Source organism: Rattus norvegicus, chromosome 4, assembly GCF_036323735.1.
Source record: "Rattus norvegicus strain BN/NHsdMcwi chromosome 4, GRCr8, whole genome shotgun sequence".
In the NCBI taxonomy this organism is placed as follows: Eukaryota; Metazoa; Chordata; class Mammalia; order Rodentia; family Muridae; genus Rattus; species Rattus norvegicus.
The window spans coordinates 143,122,220-143,135,065 of NC_086022.1; the positions used below are offsets into that span (position 1 = coordinate 143,122,220).

The window sequence follows — 12,846 nt, forward strand, 5'->3', positions numbered from 1 at the left end:
GTGTGTGTATGTGTGCGTCTGTGTGTGTGTGTGTGTGTGTGTGGTCTGTGTTTGGGTTTATGCAAATAAGTACAGGTTTCCCAAAAGGCTAGAGGTGAGAGATTCCCACCCTCCCACCCCCTCTCACCCCCCTCCCACCCCCACTCCAGAGCTAGAGTTCCAAATGATTGTTAGCTACGGGACACATGGGACACACGGGACACACAGGCTGGCGATTGAACTTGGTCTATCCTTAAGAGCAGTGTGTACTCTAAACCAGTGAACCATCTCTTTTGCTCCAACCTGAATAGATTTTATCCTCCTTATTTTTTTTTTTTTTTTTTTGGCTTCTAAGAGAACTTTTCTCTTACACAAAGTACTATTGATATTAATTTTGCTTAAAATGTAAATGTGGGGCTGGAGAGATTGGTTCAGAGATTAAGAGAGCACACTGTTCTTACAGAAGAATTATTTGATTCCTAGTTCACGACAACCTGTAATTCCAGCTCCAGAGAATCTGGTAGTCCATGAGCACCCAAGTGTATAAACATACACACACACACACACACACACACACACACACACACACACACACACACACACACAAATAAAACAAAATATTAAAACCATGGGAACACAATTCAGAAATAGAGTGCTTGTTTAACACAAGAAACAGTTTAGGCACACAGACAGACAGACAGGCAGATAGATTGTCATAAAAGATGAGAACATGGAACAACGTCACTTATCGAGAACCCTAAACTTGCGAAAATCTATGCACCCATCCTTTTGCGTCATTAAAGGTTCAAATTCCATCAGCTTTGCAACAACTATCCCAAGCCTAGTGAGCTCTCATGGCTGCTTAGGAAGTGGGATAATAAACAGCTCTGAGATATTGAAAGTCCTGTTTTCTAAGGGTGTTGTGAAATGTTTCACGCATCCTGTCAACGATTGCCCGTGACACCGGATCTTGAACAAGTTAATATTTATCATGTCTGAGACTCAAGAAGGAAAGACAAGGGATTGGTCCCTTCAAAGGGACCTGCTTTAGTGCACTCACCCACACAATACCACCCACACCACCTTCCCGAGGCCAGGAATGCTACCTACGAGTAATGAGCATTAAACGTTTAGTCATTTCCTGCATCACGCTATCATGGCCTTCCTCTATTACCATATCTAACTGAGTTATAGTTCAAGCAGCCGGTTTCCATATCAGCAGCAGTTTGGCTTAACAACCTAGCAGCAGAGGTACCACGGGGAGCCTTTGCAGAAAACCTCCTGTTAATGCTGGGCTCTGTTTTCCAGAGGCGCTCCAGCTGGGAACAGTGTGGACTCTCGATTGCTGATAATTTGCCCGAGTGTATGATTTGTGGAACTTGTGCAGATAAAACTGTCTGAAACATGTCCCATCTGAAAAAGCCCCCGAGCCTCAGTGAGCAGGGCTTGTGTATTGGAGAGCATGCCCTGTTCTCATTAGCATGCTGAAGGCCTGTCCGTCCCCGTGCATGAGACTTACACACTGTAATAGGTGGTTGTTGTATCATATAAAAGTCACACGGAGAGGAATATAAAAACCCAGGTTTCAGAGACAGTAGTAATTATAGTACGCTATCTTCTTACTCGTGACAGGGAGGCCACAGTGTCTCAAAGAGAAAGATCCATCAGGTAGGTGACCAACGAAGAAGCAGGCACAGAAAGAAGGAAGGTATAAAATAACCTTGTTAAAACACTCGTCAAAACCAGGCTTAACATTTAAACTTAACACTTAAAACCCCCAACGCTCAACAATATGGCTGAAGGCCATAGAGAATTCTATTTAAAAAAGAAAAATAATAACCTGGTCTTGTAAAAGTAAAGTCGATCCATGGTAAAGTGTTTAAATGCTTTGGCATTATAGTAAAAATACCCATCATTTAAAAACATAGGCACTATTATTTATTTGTGCTTTATTAATATCTAGAAAATGCCTCTTGAGCTCAAATGCTTCTAAGTAGAAATGGAAACAAAGTGTATTTGTATAGAATCAAGGATAGGTCCAAACTTACAATCACCATTTCCTGGCCTACATTATCTGTCACGTGCTTGTTCAGCTTAGAACTATGGGAGGAAACGAGGGCAAGTCAACAGAGCTTGGATTTTGAATCTTCAGCCTGGCTGAGACTGGATTTAGCATCCATTTTATTGAATCATTGAGAATCGCTGCTTCTTCAGGTAGAAGCACTATGAAATGCTGGCAACTGTCTAAGTGGCCACTGGCTATTATCTCAGAGTTTCCTCTTTGTCATCCCTGTGGGTGTCTCTGACCCTTGCCACTGGCCGTGGGTAAATCAGACAGTTACAGGATAAAAATCCTGTTCTCAGGTAAGAGGGTAATAGGTAGCAATCAAAACCAGCTAAAAGCGAGGAACAGGCAATGCTGGGTGGTGGGACTGTATGTGATTTGTAAGCAGCAGAAAGATTAGGTAATATCAGATGATGGGTTAGAACGACTGATGGATTTGGAATCTTTCATTCCTTCTAAGCCTTTGAAAGCAATAAGAGACACTTTCTCTTTCCCAAAATATATCCCACTACAGGCATACTTTGAATCTGCTCCAAGTTAGGGGTTTTGAAGGCGTCCACCTAGTCTTTTTATGTACTGATCGAAAGGATAACAGGAGCTATGTAATTACTGCACACTTAACATGGGGTCTTCACCGTTTCTCACTTCTTCAAACTAGTAGTACAAGGTCTGTTTCACCTTTAAGAATAGAAAGAAAGCTAAAAAGCTATGGTATTTGACTAAATGGAGAAAACAAATCGGATAGTCGAATCGAACATCCTAACACTGATTAAATAAATGCGGCTTTGGTGTCAACATCTGGAAATCTCTAATGGTGTGGTTTGTGGCAAGTTGTACCCTGGCGATTAAATCTGAATTTTAAAATCCTACTTTAAGACACAGTGATAGATACAATTTGGGTATTTATTGAACTTTTTAGTATTTTTTTAATCTTTATAAAATATGAATTTTTCTACTTCCTAGGGGCTTACAGATTACTACTGACACAAGACTTCTGTAAAGAGAGTTTTAAACTTTATTTTAAAAAGAGAAAGAACCACTCTCGGGTTATTCAGCCTTCGTAACAGTTGGCACCTCTTGTCTCTAGGTTTGCAGCAACCGATGGATGAGGTGGGGTGGGGATCCAGAGCAAACACTTTGCTTGTCCTGACAAAACTCACGTTAACCTTTGGTCATCAGCACAATGGTGTCGTAAGGTGATGAAACCTTTATGAAGTAATTATGCCTTGGTGGGGTCCACTCTTACAAAGGGACTGTTGTAGCTCCAATAAGAATGGGTTAGTTCTTATGAGAGCTGGCTGTAACTAAGTAAGCCTGGTGCACGCGCGCGCGCGCACACACACACACACACACACACATACACACACATACACACACAGTCTTGCACTTTTGTTCCCTTTTGCATACTCTTGTTTCACACAGAGACAGCACACAGTCCCCACAAAAGCCAAGCAGATGCTGGTGCCATGCTCTTAGACTCTTGAAATCACAAGCCAAAGTAAACCTCTTTATGCATCACCCCAGCCTTGGGTATTTTGTTACAGTCCTAACAAAAAAAGACGATGTCAGTTAAAAATCAGTTTTTACAGATTTATACTTTCTTTTCCTAACTTGTACTATTCAATAAAACCCCTTTGACGAGAATATTCATTTTAAAGGCATGTAAAAATGATCAGGCACAGTAGCCTGCATTTTTTTTTTAAAGATTTATTTTATTTATTATATATAAGTACACTGTAGCTGTCTTCAGATACACCAGAAGAGAGCATCAGATCTCTTTACAGATGGTTGTGAGCCACCATGTGGTTGCTGGGAATTGAACTCATGACCTCTGGAAGAGCAGTCGGGTGCTCTTAACCGCTGAGCCATCTCTCCAGCCCGTAGCCTGCATTTTTAATCCCAGCATTCGGGGGCCGAAGCAGGCAGATTTTTTCGAGTCTCAGGCCAACCCGGTCTACATAGGGAAATCCAGGGTAGCTAGGACTAAGTAAAAAGATCTTGTCTCAGTGAACAAAAACAACACCCCCCCAAAAAAATTATAAAAATGTATCTCCTGTGCATTGTACATATTCTATGTTACAGAGACTAAAAGGTTTAAACGGATAGAATTATTGTCAATTTTGAGAGCGCATGTGCTCTCCGGGACATTGTTGTGAAAGCTAATTAGCCACACAAAAGCGATTTAGCTTTCTGTGGGCTGCACGTGAGTCAACGGTACAGCCAGGCAATGCTGTCTTAATTCTCCCGAGAGCAAGATTAGCAGGGGAAAAGGAGCTGATTTTTCAAGTGATAGCGAGATGTCTTTGCAGACAGTTGAATCTGGGTTGGCAAGGCAAAAAGTCAAACAGCAGATCAAAACAAGAGAAGAAAACTGACTAAAATAAATGTGATGATACGGTTGCCTAATTTAAACCTTCGAGTCTGTGTGAATGAATTATGGAGTTTTCTCTCAGAGCTCCTGGTAATTTCTCACCACTTGTTAGATAGACCAAATAATTTTAAACAAACAATCTGGAGGGGTTGAATTTGGGTCCTAATTTTTAAAACATTATTAGCAAGCAGATGGTAACTTAAACACACACACACACACACACACACACACACACACACACACACACAGGCAATGATTGTAGACACTGCTCAGTCAAGTTTCTTGGCTGGCATTGGCCATCCTTTGACTACTTCCTGTCTCTCCATCTGGTCCCACTTCCTGTTTTCTCGCTGGCTTACGGTGTGCAAAGGATCAGCCTCACTCACTTGGCTGCCGTGCCTTCCCTGAGGCAACGGACTGCAAGCCATAATAAACCCTTTCTCCCCTAACTTGCTGAATGCTGGGGTACTCTATCATGGCCACAGAAAAATAAATGACACAGAACACCTGAAGAGAGGAGGAAGCTGAGGACGAAGACCCACTCATTCCTGGAAGCTTCCTGGCATCCTTCACGTAGACAGCTAGAATCTTCCACCTGAGCACCTTACCCACCAACATGCTATGCCAACAATTTAAACACTCTCCTCCCAGTCTGATAGCTCATTTTTCTTCAGATTAGCTAGTTTACAAAAGAATGTAATTGCTAAGTACAATAATAATAATAATTAATAATAATAATAATACCAAGGCCTAGCCTGTGAGCTGTGAGAATAGGCATCCAGGGATCTAAGAAACGACTCACCATTCAAATAAGTAGGAACCATGACTCCAGCTGGGAGCACTGAGTCCAAACAAGCAGTTGCCTAGGGCAGCAAATCGCCAAGGTAGCAGACTTCCCAGTACTTTCTGTGAGAGCAAAATACAGCCTGTGAGTGTAGATATTACCCGATAAACAACAGGGTACAGGAATATGTAAATCAGCAAAGCACTGGAGAGGTCAAGCAATCCCACCACTGGACTCAGTGGGTGAATGACGGATGTTTTAAAAGTGGATATTCACATTTCGACTTCTGGCTTCTGACTGTAATCCCAGCACTTTGGGTGACTGAAGCAGGAGGATTACTGTGAAGTTGAGGCCTGCCTGGACAACACGGTGAGCAGCTTTTTTGAGGGTTTGCTCCTCAGTGGCCGTCTAGTCATTCCTTGGTTTTCTTCCCTGAGACTGGGTCTCTTGCTGGCCTAGATCTCCCCAGTAAGGCTAAGCTAGCTGACTAGAGGGCTCAAGGATCTTCCCAATCTGCCTTCCCAGCACTGGGATTCCAAGGGAATGCCAACTCGGCAGGCTTTTGTACTGGGATTCAGGGATCCAATTTAAGTCCCCTATGCTGGCATAGCTCATACTTCCTGGCCAAGCTAACTCCCCTGACCGGATCCGTTTTGCCCCAAACTCATTCCCCTTTATTTGGACAGAGAGTGCATTTGTATGAACCATTCCAAATACTTTCAAATAGGTTGTTAGTATCCAAATACATGAAATAAAACCTAGGAAAACCTAGGACAGGTTAAACAATAGAGGGTGGACTGTAAGAGTTGTTTTGGCTTAAGCACAGACGACGGATGCTCTAATGGTTAACATAAGGTGCAAGAGCTGTTCGAGCCGAGGGGTTCTTGAACCTCATGGTAAGAGAATCTTCACAAAGAGGTCTGAGGAGACAGGGATTTGCTGGCCACAACATATGAATGCCAGACTTCAAGTAACAGTTGATGTCCTTTGTTAACCTCCATGATAGCTCTCAGCGATTCCGCCAACCCTACCCTATTAGCTAAAGAGTCCAACAGGCACCATCTAGAAATATACTTCATTAGTCTCGGCTGTTTACGCTGTTTTCTCTTGGCATTTTATAGGTCTTATTACATCTGGGGCATCCCTATAAAAGAGATGTTTGGGATGAGTAAGACAGTCAGCAGTTAAAAGTGTTTGCTGCCAGGCCGGGCAACCTGACTTCAATCCATGAGACACACATGGTGGAGGAAAAGAAAGGACTCCCTCGTGCTGTCCTCTAATCTCCACATGCACACCATGGTATGCAGCGAACTGTATCCCACCCACACACATAGTAAATAAATTCTTAAAAAAAAAAAAACCTGGGGTTGGGGATTTAGCTCAGTGGTAGAGCACTTGCCTAGCAAGTGCAAGGCCCTGGGTTCTGTCCCCAGCTCCAAAAAAAAAAGAAAAAAAAAAAACCTAAAAAATGAAAAATTAAAAGAGATGGTAGAATCCAGTGTTGGCCTATTGTTTTAGGTTACTCGATAAATCTAAGCTATTCTGTGGCAGGATTTTTGCATGTCACTACCAATATCTACACCACAGGTTGCAAGAAAGGGTAGGTCCCCACCCTCGACCCCCGTACTCTCCTTCCCAAACCAGCAGCCTAATGGCAATCTGGGGACATTAGTCTAGTGGGCTGCTTCTGGTTCCTTGAGAGCTTGACTCTTGAGAGCTGAGCTATAGAATCCACCTGCTGCTTTTCCAACCGTTGGCTCTTCCGGTCTTCAGAGCAAACCCGAGGGCAAGTGGGGAAATTATTAGTAACAGTTACCTGGAGTCTCTGAGATTCAACGCTGCATTTTAAGATCTCAGAGCAATTAAAATAAAACACCCAAGACAGGACTGGGGCCACCTGACTCTGGGAATGTACGCAGTGTTAGGATACCAGGACTCTAAGGGACATTCCCACCTCCCTAATTCGAATATGAAGGAGTAAGCCATACTTCAGAGAGAGTATAGGGAAAGCCAGGATGAACACACTGTAGGTCTGACTGGGTCCTGGGATCTGACCTTGTCCATTGCGGCATGGAGTCTCACTTGATGGAGCCCCCCACTGTCTGATATCTGTGAAGGAAGTCACGGTCTGGGGCAAGGATGGGTTGAACCTCACTAATTTCCACAGAGCATGGCGTTGGCAGCACCACTACCCCCAGGTGGTTCTACACAGGCACATATGCTCAACCTTTTAGTAAAGGCTACAGTCTTATTTAAAAACAAAATATCCAACATTTCTATTATGAGTCTCCCAAATCCCCGTGAAATAAAAATGCAGTTTTTCCTCACCCGTCTTCCTATGCTGACATTTTCAAATACCAATTGCCTGTTTCATTACCCAGCTTCAGAAAGGAAACTGTTCAGCGCAGCACAAAGAACCCATCTGAATTCCAGAAAACTAGGTCCTAAGCCTGCTCAGATTGCCTGTCAGGCTCTCTGCCTGGCCCTTCGCCTCTCAGGGCTAATCTCTACAAGAAATCTAGAGGTACTCCCAAGGTTTGAGGACTCTTCTGAATCTGGAATTCTCCGGTTTGTCTCTAGATTAGGATTTAGGGCCCTTTTATTTAATGGTCACAATGTGTCTTCTTGGATTGTTGTTGTTATTGTTGTTGTTGTTGTTGTTGTTGTTGAGTGACCATTTTATTAGTATATGAGAGAAGAAGAACAAATAAACAACAAGATGAAAAAAACAATGACGACAACACAGCAAGTGCCCAGAGGAAGGAGGTGGAGAAAAGAAAGAGAGGGACTCAGGCTTTTGAAGTAACAGAGTCTAGCTGCAGTGTCAGGACAAGCTCTTAGGATTTGAGTCAGTATCCAAAGAAGAGCTACAAAGAGGAAAGGAAGAGTTACTTTGAACCAGAACTCAGAAAACTGAGTCAAGTTTTATCCCTCTCTCTTTGATTTTACCAATTTGTGATTAAGCATTTTTTCCCCCAAGACAGAGTTTCTTTGTGTAGCCTTGGCTGGCCTAGAACTCGCTCTGTAGACCAGGCTGGCCTCAAACCCCCAGAGATCCTCCTGCCACTGCCTCCCAAACACTAGGAAGCATTTGGCATGTGTCACCACTGCCCAGCTGTGATGAAACTTTTATGTGGAGACAAACAATTGCAGAGACCGAAATTGTTGGCGGTGTCCGAGCCATGCCCATGAGGACTATGGGTAGAATACTGTCTGTTCTGTTTTAGGAGCCAGGAAACTTCATTTTACCTCTTGTTATTGTTAACCAATCAGGCCGGTCCCACATCATTCCCAAAGTGGTCACTAGAGGGGAAATAATTCTATATTGACATTTAAACTTGGGTGTCTGCATTCACCATCAGCAGGAGTGAGGGGACTAATAAGACAGGCTTAAACTAGTTAGAATCTGCCCCTTGAACTGGACTTTAAGCCCTCAATTCCATGGCAATTTCAAGATGGCAAAAGAGAGGACATTTTGGGGTCTTGGTTCATTCTGTCTTGCCTAACCAACATTAAAATCATAAGAAAAAAAATAGGTTTTGCTCTCTCATGTGTGCCAGATGCCCAGTCAGCATTCAGCTTAATGGGGTGGAATTTCAGGTAGTGTAAAGACCCAAAAACCGAACGAAATAAGGCTTGGTTCCCATCCTTGCCTTCCTATTCTTGTCACGACTGCTGTGCCTGCTCCCTAACTTTCCCCACTATTTATATTTTACCTCTCTTATTTTTAGCCATAAGTTTTACTTAGTCTGAAGATAACCAAATATTTCCTGAGTAATAAGCCTCTGAATATGCATGTCCTCTAAATATGAATATAAGCCTGCTTGCAAATCTAACTCGTACATTTAGAGTGTTGTTGGCAAGACTGAAGAAAAGATCATGGGCTTTTTTTTTTTTAATGGAAAAATGTACTACAGCAGAAGGCTTTGTTTTCCACAACGCAGAACCAACTCCTTTGGTGCCAGTTATTTTGATATATCTATAAGAAACTTGTATGTTCATACAATAAATAAATGTTAGATCAAACTTTCCTGGTTATACAGCGTCCCGCTACTCAGAATTGAATTTAGAACTGACAGGTTTACATAGGAAAAGAGGAGGCTATGCCATAGAGGGGAAGCACTGTCTTCAAACTTTACCATTATCGCGGCCCAGAGCTGGGCTTCTGGGTTAATTCAGCATCTCTGTCCATCCAGCCCCTTGGGTACCCCTTTCTCACGTGAGCACTGGGGTCTGAGGTCAGAAAAAAATAAGAAAGAGGAAACCCCCTATGTGGGGTTTGGCAGCACCCCTCTTCTACACTAAGATTACTTAACTGGGCTCAACTTCGAAGCTGCAAGACGCAGACAGAGGTACCCAATTCAGTGGCTGGGCCACTTCTGAGCCCTTTCCAAGCACACAGTGTAGAGATATATCCTTGCCCACGAGGAGGGAATAGGGACAAGGACTCTCCCCAGGATGACGCCAATGAAGCCATAAGGGCAGGTAGAGAGGTTCATGGTTCACGATAACTTGGGAACTTGACCTCCACAGCTCTCCAAAGAGGCAACTCTGAGCTATGCCTTACCTTAGGCTACTGGAAGGGATCTGACCTCTGAAGGAAGAAGAGCGGGATCCTTTAGGCAATCCACATCATATTAGGAGACTGCCGGAGCATGCCCAGTGAATGACTTAGTCCATCCCTTAAGAAAACCATGGTCAGTCCATTCCCAGTCAACTGATGGGAGAGGGGCAAGTTCTTCTCGCACGGAAGCGGGAAATGTCAGATGCCATGGTGGGCTGTCTGTGAGTCCTGGGTCTTTTGAGTACTTTCTTGTCACTTTCCCAAGTCTGCATATCTGCTGACACAGGCAAACTTTGGGAACATGCAGGGCTCAAACTTGGGGCACATTTTGAGATGTCTTAAGACAGACTGTCATTGCTAAGAAAAGAGAGTGTGTGAATTAAAGAAGTTACCCCTTCCCTGCCTTTCAAAACTTTAATTGGCTTAAAAAATAAATACAGGCTGCAGTGTATAGAAATCTGTAGTAAAAGGAAAGGGGTTGGTAAACAGCAAAATAATTCGGTTTGGCACATATGTGAACTTTGAGAAATTCACTGTCATCATTCGGGAACCTAACCCAGAGCCAGTTATGATGAAGCAGGAGCATCTAAACAGTTAAATGACCCGAAGGTTGCTTCATGCACACTGAAGGAGATCTGGAGTGAGCTAGGATGGATGGCAGGAAGTGAGACCATAAGAATCTATTTAAAAAGGCGAGTTATTTAGATCCCCTGTGACGGTAAGCCTCTCAGTGCCATCGTGCCATCAGAGAACTATCAACTTGATATTAAACCTGATCGCTGGGTATGGTCATTTCAACAATGTGAAAGATGTAAGACACTGTCTTCCCTGCTTGGTTTTGAAAAGGGAACTGCTCCCGCTTGACTCTTAGGATGCCTGTTTGTCAGGATAAGTGATGGCCTGCAGAGTTGTATTTTGAACCATTCGGTCAGATAAGTGCTCACAGTTCCAGAAGCATCCATAACAAAAAGATTCTTTTTTTGGTTGGGGGGGGTGCTGAATTTTAACTCTGGATGAATTTCACCTCCGTGTTCATCAGAACGCAGATTCGAGGATGTCAGTGTTCTGGGCTGATAGAGTAACTTATATTTTGGGAGCTTGAAGGAGTCCATTTTGGTTTCTGATTATTTGATCTTAGAACTTTTTTTCACTTTGAAAAAGAAAGGCTGGAGCCAAGCCTCCTGTGTCACTGCAGAAGTTGAATGTTGTAATGATTTCGCTGCCACCGACCAAACGCATTTTAGCCACAAGAATTTTGTCAGTGCTTATGGGGAAGCAAGAACAACTACAAACCACACTGAACCTTGAAAATGAACACGAGTCTCTCGCCAGGGCCATCCTTTCATCCTTTGCAAAATGGAGCTGTTTTAAAACCTTATGTTTTGCAAGATGAGTTCCTTTTTGGGTAAATAAATGCATTTTGCTTACATTTTTCAGGGTGTTCACTGCGGCTAAGAACTTGAACTTCTGCTTACCAATAAGTACAGAACACATCATGATCCCCAGAAAACCATTCCTTTTTATAGTGCTGGGGCTCAAATCCAGGTGCGTGGCTGTGCTAGGCAAGTGTTCTGCCACCGAGCTACAACCCGGCCTGTACTAGGCGTGAGTCTTAAGCCCTCTGTTCTTACCATAGAAGCTAATCAGTGACAAGGATAGTCACATTTTTTTTTAAATAGCAGACACCCGACATTTGAGAGATGATTTTACTAAAAATCATGAAGGAGGGCCGATAAGATGGTTCAGTGGTTAAAAGTGCAGAGCCATACGGCAATACGGGTTTGATCATGTCTGGTGGAAGGGGAGCACAGACTCCCCAAACTCATGAAGTTCCATACTGCTTCATGTCATAAAGCCGCCCATAAACAGAATCATGTTTGAACATTTCGTGATAGCACCAGTTAATTGCACGATCGTTCGGTCTGGCAGGCTTTTCTGAACAGAAAGGCCCACTGCAATCCCGGTGGCAGGTGAGCAAAGTCTTCCCACATGGGACACCCAAGTCAGGCTGCCAGCAAGAGGCACCAGCTCCCGAGAAGCCACAGCCACCATATGGACTTCTGAAGACACTCAACGAAACCTAACAAAAACAATTTTGCGTATGTGGGCTTTAAAACCTATTTATTGAAGCATAACATTTGTTGAGTGCTCTGCATTCTACGATTATAGAAAGACCTAGAGACAAGTGGAGATGTTGAGTAGATAAATCTTCATCTTACTTGTCTGAACTCTACGGGCGCCTCCCCCCTTTCCTTTACTTATTTTTTAAATCTATGTTGGGTTCGTGTACATGTGTAGACGGCAAAGGACAAGCTGCAGGTGTCTTTTCTCTTTTTACCACGTGGCTCCCAGGGTTTACAAGGGGGTTTTCAGCCTTGGTGGCAAGCACCCTTAAAGATTAGCCATCTCTATAGCCCTTCGGAGACTTTTCTATGTGACTAAGTTTCTTTGAAACTTGATGCGGCTGATGCTTTTCTGATGCTCAGGTAGGAATGATGAGAAACTATTGGGATTTCTCTTTCATAAGTCTGGTGATGATTTTTTTATATATATTATAAATGTGGCCATATGTATGCAGAAACTAAGATATTTAAATTTAGCTAGAGAATAGACAATTCTCAACTGTCTCTTTGGTAGTGAAAAGTCAAAATTCATTGAAAGGATAAGTTAGCATATTCTTGACAGTACACAGATGCACGTGTGTGTGTGTGTGTGTGTGTGTGTGTGTGTGTGTGTAGTTTTCAGAGTCTCTAAGACCAGGAATGAAAGCTAACAGCACACCCAAATTCATGGAATCAGAATCTCAGGTTCTTTTGGACAGAATTAAATGTGGTATTTTAAGTAGGGTCCAGAAACTCTGACGACCATCATTGGAAATCACTAGATCAGTGAAATGAAGTGTAGACATGCAGGTGAACACAGGCTGAAGACAGGAGGCCGCTTCCTTTGGCTACCTCTAAGTCTGAGAGGATCCTTTCCAAGATACTGCAGCCATTATCGGAAGTCAATTCTCTCACCTCAGAGAGCTGATCCTTCGTGTTAAAGCAAAGTCAAACATTAAACAGCCTCTGTCAGGACACTGT

At 43.1% G+C, this 12,846-nt stretch overlaps 1 long non-coding RNA gene across 1 annotated transcript in view; it reads left to right on the forward strand.

Moving 5' to 3' along the window:
• The first annotated feature begins 3,045 nt into the window (after positions 1-3,045).
• Positions 3,046-12,846, forward strand: part of LOC108350742 (uncharacterized) — a 29,581-nt gene continuing 19,780 nt past the window's right edge. Inside the window, exon 1 of the long non-coding RNA XR_005503812.2 lies at positions 3,046-5,568. This is a non-coding gene — a long non-coding RNA (uncharacterized LOC108350742). The remainder of the gene's footprint in view (positions 5,569-12,846) is intronic.